Raw genomic sequence first — 12,063 nt, forward strand, 5'->3', positions numbered from 1 at the left:
AAATACACTAAAAAGTCAATAGAGAAGATCAATGAAACCAAGGGCTGATTCTGTGAGCAGATAAAATTGATAAGCCTTTAGCTAGACTCAACAAAAACAGAGAGAACGGAAATAAAATCTGAAATAAAGGGAAGATGTTGCAACGGATACCGCTGAAGTACAAAGGATTATAAGAGACTATCTGAACAATAATACATAGGCAATCAAGAAGATACGGATACATACCTAGAAACATACACTCTGATAAAACTAGGAGAGGCAGAGCAGCACCAGCCTGACTCCCGGCGAGCGTCCCGCTGGTCCCTGCGCAGCTGCCGCGCTCTCAGCGTCGATCCGCCGGCTTCTCTGGCAGCCGCCCGCAGGCAGCGCGCCGCGGTGACTCCGGGGTCATTCTCCCACAGCGCCTGCGCGGCGGCCGGGACGCCCCCTCTGCTCACGCGCGCGCACGCACCCTCCCGCCCTCGCTACCCACGAGGCCGCGTTGGACGCCGAGCCCCGTACGCCTGGGCCCGCCTCCGGGGCGCTCTCGGGGAACCTCCGGCCCGGGGAGGCAGCGGGAGCGGGCGTCTGGGGAAGGCCTCCCGCCCGGCCTCGCTGTGACGTCCGCGCCTCCCTCCCCAGGAAGCGGCGGCCTGCCTCGACAGCCACCGCCGCCGCCGCCGCCGCCGGCGAGGTTCCCCGAAGGCCTGTGCCCAGCGGCGGGGGCACAGCCAGCGGGGCGGCCCTGCGGTGAGCGGCCACCGAAGGCTCCCCGCGCCCTGGGCGACCGCCCCTCGCCGCCGCCTGTCTCCACCCCGGGGCGTCCTCGGCCCTTCCCATGCCCTCCGCCTGATTGCGCGCCTCTCATTGTAAGTTTTTAAGTGCTGCTGCACTGTTCAAAAATTGTTTTAGAATTGAGATATGTTGACATATCGCGTTGTGTTAGTTTTAGGTGTACAACATGACGATTTGATGTATGTATTATACATTGTGAAATGATTACAGCAGTAAGTTTAGTTAACATCCATCACTGTATATATACTTAGGAGTCTTTCCTTCTTGGGATGAGAACTTTTAATATCTGCTCTCTCAACATTTAAATATACAAATGCCACAACGTTAACTATGTTCACCATTCTATATATTACATCCCAGGATTTACGCATCTGGTAACTGGAAGTTTGTAATTTTGACTTTCACCCATTGTGCCTACCCCCTACCCCCTCACCCCCACCTTCTCTGGTATTCACCAATCTGTTCTGCATATGTATCAATTCTCTCTTTTTTCTTTTGTTTTGTTTTAGATTCCACATGTAAGTGATATTATACAGTATTTGACTTATTTCACTTACGGTACATCCATGTTGTTACAAATAGCAGAATTTCCATTTTTTGATAACTGAATACTATCACATTGTGCATATATATACAACATTTTCTCTGTCCATTCATCCATCAGTGGACACTTCGATTGTTTCTATGTCCTGGCTATTGTAAACAATGCTGCAGTGAACAGAGCAGATAATTTAAGATTGTGATTTCACCTTGTTTGGATAAATACTCAGAAGTGGAATTGCTGGATCATGTGGTACCCATTTTTTATTTTTTATTGAAGCTCCATGCTGTTTTACACAGCAGCAGAACCACTTTACCTTCTAACAGTGCGCTGAAAGGGAACCCTTTTCTCCACATCCTCGCTAACACTCGGTGTTACTTGCCTTTCTGATAATAGACATTCTAACGGGTATGAGGTGATATGTCATTGTGGTTTTGATTTGCATTTCCTTGATGAGTAGTGATATGGAGCACCTGTTCATGTACCCATTGGCAATTTGTATGTGTTCTTTGGAAAAATATCCATTTACTTCCCTACCCATATAATAATTGGGTTGTTTGGTGGGTTTTTTTCCCCCTATTGTATTAATTCTTCCTATATTTTAGATAATAATCCCTTATCAAATATGTGATTTGAAAATATTTTCTCTCAATCTATAGATTGTCTTTTTATTTTGTTTGATTGCTTCCTTTGCTGTACAGTAGCCTTTTAGGTTGATTTAATCCTATTTCTTCTTTTTACTTTTGTTTCTTTTCACTCTTGGTATCAAATTCAAAAAACCATCAACAAAACTAGTGTGAGTGAGCGTACGCTCGATGTTTTCTTCTAGGAAGTTCATGACTTTAATTCTTAATGTTTCAGTTTTTGATCCATTTTGAGTTGAATTTTGTGTATGGTATAGGGTTTATTTCTGAGCTCTCTATTCTGTTCCAAGAATCTAGGTGTCTGTACTGTACTGTTTTGAGTATTATAGCTTTATTAATATAGTTTGAAATCAGGGAGCTTGATGCCTTCAGCTTTGTTGTTCTTTCTCAAGATTGCTTTGCCTCTTCAGACTTTTGTGGTTCCATGCACATTTTAGGTTTGTTCTAGTTCCATGAAAAATGCCACGGGGGTTTCGATAAGGGGTTACATTGAATCTGTGCATTGCTTTGAGTAGTATGTCAGGATAATTGTTTCAGCCTATGAGCACAGACTCTTTCCATTTCTTTACATATTCTTCAACTTCTTTCATCAGTGTCTTACAGTTCTCAGTATACAGGTTTTTCACCTCATTGGTTAGATTTATTCGTGGGTATTTTATTATTTTCAATCCAGTTATAAATGAGAGTATTTTCTTAATATCTCTTTCTGATAGTTCACTATTAGTGTGTAGAAACACAGCTGAGTTTTGTATATTGATTTTACATTTTCAATATTGTTGACTTCAGTTAGTTGTAACAGCTTTTTGAGTCTTTGGTGTTTTATGTATATGTCATATACATATAATGACGGTTTTGCTTATTTTGTTCTGATTTGGATGCCTTTTGTTTCTTTTTCTTGCCTAAATGCTCTTGGTAGAACTTCCACTACTTTGTTGAAGAAAAATGCAGGAGTGGCACCCTTGTCTTGTTCCTGATCTTAGAGGAAAAGCTTTCAGTTTTTCACATTGTTGATGATGTTAGCTGTTGTCTTACCACATATGACTTTTATTATGTTGAGGTGTATTCCTCCTATACGTACTTTGTTGAGAGTTTTTGTCATGAATAGTTGTTGAAGCATTCCTCAAATGCTTTTTTTGTATCTCTTGAGATGATCATATGATTTTTTTTGTTTTTTTATGTCTTTTAAAACTTTTTTATTACGGTATTATTGATATACACTCTTATGAAGGCTTCACATGAAAAAACAATGTGGTTACTACAGTTACCCATATTATCAATTCCCCACCCATACCGCAGTGCAGTCACTGTCCGTCAGTGCAGCAAGATGCAACAGATCACTATTTACCTTCTCTGTGCTACAGTGTTTTCCCCGTGATCCCCCACCACATGTATAACCGAATATAATACCCCTCCATCCCCTTCTCCCTCCCACCCCACCCACCCTCCCACACCCCTCTCCTTTGGTAACCACTAGTGTCTTCTTGGAGTCTCTGAGTCTGCTGCTATTTTGTTCCTTCAGTTTTACTTCAAAGTTATACTCCACAAATGAGGAAAAGTCATGTGGCACTTGTCTTTCTCTGCCTGGCTTACTTCACTGAGCATAATATCCTCCAGTTCCATCCAAGTTGTTGCAAATGGTAGGATTTGTTTCTTTCTTATGGCCGAATAGTATTCCATTGTGTATATGTACCACATCTTCTTTATCCATTCATCTACTGATGGACACTTAGGTTGCTTCCATATCTTGGCTATTGTAAAAAGTGCTGCGATAAACATAGGGGTGCTTATGTCTTGTTCGGGTAAATTCCAAGGAGTGGGATTCCCAGGTCAAGTGGTATTTCTATTTTTAGTTTTTTGAGGAACCTCCATATTGCTTTCCACAATGGTTGAACTAGCTTAAATTCCCACCAGGAGTGTAGGAGGGTTCCCCTTTCTCCACATTCTCGCCAGCATTTGTTGTTCTTAGTCTTCTTGATGCTGGCCATCCTTACTGGTGTGAGGTGATATCTCATTGTGTTTTTACTTTGCATTTCCCTGATGATAAGTGATGTGGAGCATCTTTTCATGTGTCTGTTGGCCATCTGAAATTCTTCTTTGGAGAACTGTCTCTTCATATCCTCTGCCCATTTTTTGATCGGGTTATATGCTTTTTGGGTGTTGAGGTGTGTGTGTTCTTTATATATTTTGGATGTTAACCCCTTGTCGGATATGTCATTTACAGATATATACTCCCATACTGTAGGATGCCTTTTTCTACTGTTGATGGTGATCTTTGTGGTACAGAAACTTTTTTAGCTTGATGTAGTCCCATGAGTTCATTTTTGCTTTTGTTTCCCTTACTCAAGGAGATGCATTCTGGAAGAAGTTGCTCGTGCTTATATTCAGGAGGTTTTTGCCTGTGTTGTCTTCTAAGAGTTTTATGGTTTCATGACTTACATTCAGGTCTTTGGTCCATTTCAAGTTTACTTTTGTGTATGGGGTTGAACATTAATCCAGTTTCATTCTCTTGCATGTAGCTGTCCAGTTTTGCCACCACCAGTTGTTGAAGAGGCTGTCATTTCCCAATTGTATGTCCATGGCTTCTTTATTGTATATTAATTGACCATGTATGTGTGGGTTAATATGTGGACCTCTAGTCTGTTCCGCTGGTCTATGGGTCTTTTTTTGTGCCAGTACCAAATTGTCTTGATTGCTGTGGCTTTCTAGTAGAGCTTGTGTTTGGAGAGCATAATCCCACAAGCTTTATTCTTCCTTCTCAGGATTGCTTTGGCTATTCGGGGTCTTTTATGGCTCCATATGGATTTTAGAACTACTTGCTCTAGGTCGTTGAAGAATGCTGTCGGTATTTTGATAGGGATTTCATTGAATCTGTATATTGCTTTAGGCAGGATGGCCATTTTGACAATATTTTGATTCTTTCTATCCATGAGCATGGGATGTATATCCATTTATTGTTGTCTTATTTAATTTTGTGTGAGTATCTTGTAGTTTCAGGGTCTCGGTCTTTCACTTCATTCATTAGGTCTATTCCTAGATATTTTGTGTGTGTTTTTGATGCAGTTATGAATGGACTTGTTTTCCTGATTTCTCTTCCTGCTAGTTCATGATTAGTGTATAGGAATGCAACAGATTTCTCTGTATTAATATTGTATCCTGCATCTTTACTGGATTCAGGTATTAATTAGTTCTAGTAGTTTTCATATGGATTGTTTAGCATTTTTTATGTACAATTTCATGTCATCTGCAAACAGTGATAACTTAACTTCCTTAACCATCTGGATGCCATTTAGTTCTTCGTGTTGTCTGATTGCTGTGGCTAGGACCTCCAGTACTATGTTGAATAGAAGGGGGGAGAGTGGGCATCCTTTTCTTGTTCCCGATCTTAAAGAAAAAGCTTTCAGCTTTTCGCTGTTAAGTATGATGTTGGCTGTGGTTTTGTCATATATGGCCTTTATTATGTTGAGGAACCTCCCCTCTGTACCCATTTTCTTGAGAGTTTTTCCCATGAATGGGTGTTGAATTTTGTCAAATACTTTTTCAGTGTCTATGGAAATGATCATGTGATTTTTGCCTTTTTTATTGATATAGTGGATGATGTTGATGGATTTTCTAATGTTGTACCATCCTTGCATCCCTGCAGTGAATCCTACTTGATCATGATGTATGATCCTCTTAATGTATTTTTTTATTCAGTTTGCTAATACAATTACCAAATTACAGTTAATTTTGTTGACTATTTTTGCATCTATGTACATCAGGGATATCGGTCTGTAGTTTTGTTTTTTTTGTGGTGACTTCCCCTGGTTTTGGTATTAGAGTGATGCTGGCTTCATAGAATGAATTTGGAAGTATTCCCTCCTCACCTATTTTTTGGAAAACTTTAAGGAGAATGGGTATTATGTCTTCTCTATATGTCTGATAAAATTCAGCGGTGAGTCCATCTAGCCCAGGGATTTTGGTCTTGGGTAGTTTTTTGATTACCAGTTCAATTTCCTTGCTGGTAACTGGTCTGTTTAGATTTTCTCTTTCTTCCTTGGTCAGTCTTGGGAGGTTGTATTTTTCTAGAAAGTTGTCCATTTCTTCTAGGTTATCCAGCTTATTAGCATATAGATTTTCATAGTATTCTCTAGTAATTCTTTGCATTTCTGTTGGGTCTATCGTGATGTTTCCTTTCTCATTTCTGATTGTGTTTATGTGTGTAGATTCTGTTTTTCTCTTAAATAAGTCTGGCTAGGGGTTTATCTGTTTTGTTTATTTTCTCAAAGAACCAGCTCTTGCTTTCATTACTTTTTTCTATTGTTTTATTTTCCTTGAATTTATTTATTTCTGCTCTAATCTTTATTATGTCACTCCTTCTACTGACTTTGGGCCTCCTTTGTTCTTTTTTTTCTATTTCATTAATTGTGAGTTTAGGATGTTCATATGGGATTGTTCTTCTTTCCAGAGATAGGCCTGTATTGCAGTATACTTTCCTCTTAGCACAGCCTTTGCTGCGCCCCACAGATTTTGCCGTGTAGAATTATTGTTGTCATTTGTCTCCATATATTGCTTGATCTCAGTTTTTATTTGGGCATTGATCTATTGGTTATTTAGGAACATGTTGTGAAGCCTCCATGTGTTTGTGGGACTTTTCATTTTCTTTGGGTAATTTATTTCTAGTTTCCTTTGTGATCTGAGAAAATGGTTGGTACAATTTTAATCTTTCTCAATTTACTGAGGTTCTTTTTGTGGCCTAGTTTATGATCTATTCTTGAAAATGTTCCATGTGCACTTGATAGGAATGTGTATTCTGGTGCTTTTGGGTGTAGAGTTCTGTAGATGTCTGTTAGGTCCATCTGTTCTAATGTGTTTTTCAGTGCCTCTGTGTCCTTACTTATTTTCTGTCTGGTTGATCTATCCTTCAGAGTTAGTGGAGTGTTGCATTTTCTAGAATGAATGCATTGCGTTCTATTTCCCCTTTTAACTCTGTTAGTATTTGTTTCACATATGTAGGTGCTGCTGTGTTGGGCCCATAGATATTTATAATGGTTGTATCTTCTTGTTGGATTGGCCCCTTTGTCCTTATATAATGTCCTTCTTTGTCTCTTGTGACTTTCTCTGTTTTAAAGCCTATTTTGTCTGATACAAGTACTGCAACTCCTGCTTTTTTTCTATTAGTTGCATGAAATATCTTTTTCAATCCCTTCACTTTTAGTCCGTGTATGTCTTTGGGTTTAAAGTGAGTCTCTTGTAGGCAGCATATAGATGGGTCTTGTTTTTTCATCCATTCAGTGACTCTCTGTCTTTTGACAGGTACATTCAGTCCATTCACATTTAGGGTGATTATCAGTAGGTATGTACTTATTCCCATTGCATGCTTTAGATTCGTGGTTACCAAAGTTTCAAGGTTAACTTCCTCACTATCTAAGATATACTATCTATCACTTAATATGGTATTACAAACACAATCTAAAGGTTCTTTTTTTTCTCTTTTTTTCTTCCTCCTGCATTCTTTATAAATTAGGTATCACATTCTGTACTCTGTCTATCTCTTGATTAATTTTGGGGATAGTTGATTTGATTTTCCATCTGCTTAGTAATTAATTGGTCTACTTCTTTTATTGTGGTTTTGTTTCCTCTGGTGACAGCTATTTAGCATTAGGGGCACTGCCATCTATAGCAGTCCCTCCAACATACACTGTACAGACAGTTTGTGGGAGATGAATTCTCTCAGCTTTTGCTTATCTGGAAATTGTTTAATCCCTCCTTCAAGTTTAAATGATAATCATGTCGGCCAGAGTATTTTTGATTTGAGGCCCTTCTGCTTCACTGCATTAAATGTATCATGTCACTCACTCCCTTCTTGCCTGTAAGGTTTCTGTTGAGAAGTCCGATGATAGTCTGATGGGCTTTCCTTTGTAGGTCGTCTTTTTTCTCTCTCTGGCTGCTTTTAATATTCTGTCCTTGTCCTTGATCTTTGCCGTTTTAATTATTATATGTCTTGGTGTTGTCATCCTTGGGTCCCTTGTGTTGGGAGATATGTACACCTTCATGGCCTGAGAGACTTATCTCCTTCCCCATATTGGGGCAGTTTTAAGCAATTATTTCTTCAAAGACACTTTCTATCCCTTTTTCTCCCTCTTATTCTCCTGTTACCCCTTTAATGCGAATATTGTTCCGTTGGGATTGGTCACACAGTTTTCTCTCTATTCTTTCATTTCCAGAGAACCTTTTTCTCTCTCTGTGCTTCAGCTTCTTTGAATTCCTCTTCTCTAATTTCTATTGCATTTGATGTCTCCTCCACTGTATCTAATCTGCTTTTCCATCCCTCCACTGTATTTTTCATTTCAGATATTGCATTCCTTAATGATTGAGTCTCCATCTGGAATTCTTCCCCAAGTTCTTGCATATTTTTCTCTACCTCCATGAACATCTTTATTTGTATTTTGAAATCTCTTTGAGGAAGTTGATGAGTTCAGTTTCACTTGGCCCTCTTCTCTGGTGTTTGTGGGATTTTCCTTTGAACCAGGTTCCTTTGACGTTTCATATTCGTATGTGGTGCCCTCTCATGCCCAGAAGCTCTATGCTCGAACTGCTTGGCCCCTGATGCGATGTCCAGGGTCACAGGGGTGTGGTGCTGGTGCCCTATTCCACGAGGTCTGTTCTTTTCTCCAGGTCTATGCAATGTGGCACAGCCTTCTTTCCTGTTGCTCCTTCATGATTAGTTGTATTAATTATATTTTCGTATGTGGTTTTGGGAGGAGGCCTCTGTCTCACTTCTGATGCCACCATCTTTCCTCCCGAAAAAGCTACCTTTTTAAAATTTAATTTCTCTCTATGTATTTTAAATAATGGACTAACTAATACTGTGGCATACTTGGAGAAATCTTAGACTTTATTATAGTCTTTGCTCTGTTTGCCTGCTGTGTAGCTTGGACCTACATTTTTCCAAGTCTTGGTTTTTCATCGTAAAATAGGAACAGAGGTGTTCACTTGGATACTTCTCGGGGCACAGGGGTCTCTGGCAGGCAGGGAACTGCCAGTGAGAAGAGGAGTGGGAGCACCTTGGTGCCTGAAAGGGAGCACTGAAGGAGCTGTTCTTTTTAATGCTCAGCATCAAAAGTGAGGGCATTCCATTTGTGTCACTCAAACCAAATTTCATTCTTCTTCTAGCCTGTTCATTTGGTTTCTTTTCCAGTCCCTTTTCCTGTACTTAAATCAATTACTGATAGGCAGTCCCTGTTATGACAGATGGGTTTGTGTCAGTATGGTTTAGCTGTTTGGACCTCACCATGCCTCCTCCTGTCTATACACTTGCATCTAACTGTGGGCTCTGCCCAATTTCTCAGAGGCAGTGAATTTTGACTTTGCGTTAGATAATTCTTTATACTATGTTTGTAAGAAAAACACAGTCTTCTTCAGATTTACTGCTTCTCAGGGTATACAATATACAATTACAATTATATTGTGTGACTAAGAAATGTTCCTTCTCAGAAAAGTGCATTGCTTGGTAGTGTGTCAACTCGACTTTATTTAACTCTATTCCCTGTTTTACAGACAAACTTATTGGTGTCCACTGTACCCATGGTGTAAACAGGACTGACTACCTCATCTGCAGGTGAGTTGCCAGCCGCGAGAGGCATACCCTATTTGAGTTGTTCGGTTTACAGTAGTAATGTAAGCTAGTTGCAAAAACCAGTGCAGAAGTTTATAAAGGAGAAAGCAGTCTTAAGCCCACCCAGAGATACCACCAGGGATTGTTTAGCCTGTTTTTTCAGCCTTTAAAAATCCAGACATAAGCATATACATGTACTTTAGTGGTGTAATATTTACTTATTTATTTTGAGAAGGGATTTTATTTTTTTTATTTGAAAATTTTTAATGGAAGTGTAGTTGCCATACTACTTTCAGGTTCATGGTATAATATTTAGACATCCTGCTTTATAACTTAGTGTATGCTAGATATATTCCTATAAAAGTATTTGGAGACCTAATTCTTTTTTAAGGTTGCATTGATCCTTCACTTCTTGATGAACATAAGAAAGTCACAAGTTGTTACAAAATATTGAAGTAATGACTATTCCTGTATGAATATCTTTGAATAAATATTCTGTCTTCTTAGAGACAGTTTCACTCAGATTGGACTTTCTGAATAATAGAATTTATACCCTTGTGTTTTTGTGGATGTTGCTACACTTTGCCAGTTTATGTTCATTCAGAAAATACTTTCAGGCATCTTCTATGTGTAAGACTTGTGAGACTTTGTGGGCTAAGAGACTTGACCAGCCTTCGCTGAATCCTACCAGTTTAGGGTGGGACTGGATACTTGAGAATCACATAATTGCCTATAGAATTAAAACCATAACAAGTATCAGGACAGACAGGACATGGTACTGTGAGAGCATGTTCATAAGTAGGATTTGGCCTCATCATGGAGATGAGAGGTTTCCATGCATATATTTGAGCTGATACCTGACAGATGAGTAGATTTTAACCAGATAGAGAGATTGGGGAGGGATTCCTGGGTGGAAGTAACAGCAAAGACCGACAGCAGGAAAGCCTGTGCTGTGTTGGAGGGACTGGCCAAGGGCCTGGGCCTGGGGAGTATGGCATTAACATGGAGCTGGACGTACAGAGCTGTTTCATGCAGGCCCCTCTTTAAGGTTTTAGACATTGTCTTAAGAGTAACAGAAAACTGTTGAACTGTTTCTGTTGAGGGTGAGTGTGTGGAGCCTGATGAAATACGCATTTCAACCTGTTGTTTTGCCACCAAGTGGAGAATACATTATAGGGGGAAGAGTGGAAGCAAGGAGACAGGTTAGGAGGTTTTTGTAGGAGAGGCATCATGGGCATGGGGCGGTCATTTTGGTGGAAAGATGTGACCATATTCTAGAGATACTTAGGTAATACCCTTGTTACAACTTGGCGGTGGGTGGAGGAGGAGGGTAAGGAAGAAATGGTCGGCAGTGATGGTGACTTCCAAGTTTCTGTCCCGTACAGTTGTTAGATAGTATTTTTTAGATAAGATATTAATATTTTTCCCAGTTTGCCTTTTGGTGTTTATCGTTGGTTCCTGGTAAATATGCCATCAGAGTAAGTCAGTCCTGTGTTTTTAATATAAAACATTTTGATAAAATCATGACTGTTGTATTTTCCTTCCTTCCTTCCTTCCTTCCTTCCTCCCTTCCTTCCTCCCTTCCTTCCTCCCTTCCTTCCTCCCTCCCTCCCTCCCTCCCTCCCTCCCTTCCTCCTTCCTTTTCTTTCTTGTGGTATCATTAATGTACAAGTATATGAGCAACATTATGATTACTAGACTCTCCCCATTATCAAGTCCCCACCAGATACCCCATTACAGTCACTGTCCATCAGCGAAGTAGGATGCTATAGAATCACTACTTGTCTTCTCTGTGCTATACTGCCTTCCCCAAGCCATTTACCCATAACAAATGTGGTCTTTATTATGTCCCTCCACATTATGTGTGCTAATCATAATGCCCCTTTTCCTGCCTTGTCCCTCCCTTCCCACCCATCCTCCCCAGTACCTTTCCCTTTCTTAACTGTTAGTCCATTTTTGGGTTCTGTGAGTCTGCTGCTATTTTGTTCCTTCAGTTTTTTCTTTGTTCTTATACTCCACAGGTGAGTGGAATCATTTGATACTTGTCTTTCTCTTCCTAGCTTATTTCACTGAGCATAACACCCTCTAGCTCCATCCATGTTGTTGCAAATGGTAGGATTTGTTTATTCTTATGGCTGAATCATATTCCATTGTGTATATGTACCACATCTTCTTTATCCACTCATCTACTGATGGACACATAGGTTGCTTCCATTTCGTGGCTATTGTAAATAGTGCTGCCATAAACATAGGGGTGCATCTGTCTTTCTCAAACTGGACTCCTACATTCTTAGGGTAAACTCCTAGGAGTGGAATTTTGAGTCAAATGGTATTTCTATTTTTAGTTTTTAGAGGAGCCACCATACTGCTTTCCACAATGGTTGAAGTAATTTACATTCCCACCAGCAGTGTAGGAGGGTTTCCCTTTCTCCATATCCTCTCCAACAGTTTGTTGTTTGTCTTTTGGATGGTGGCCATCCTGACCTGTATGAGGTGATATCTCATTGTGG

The sequence above is a fragment of the Manis pentadactyla genome, chromosome 5 (assembly GCF_030020395.1).
Source record: "Manis pentadactyla isolate mManPen7 chromosome 5, mManPen7.hap1, whole genome shotgun sequence".
NCBI lineage: Eukaryota > Metazoa > Chordata > Mammalia > Pholidota > Manidae > Manis > Manis pentadactyla.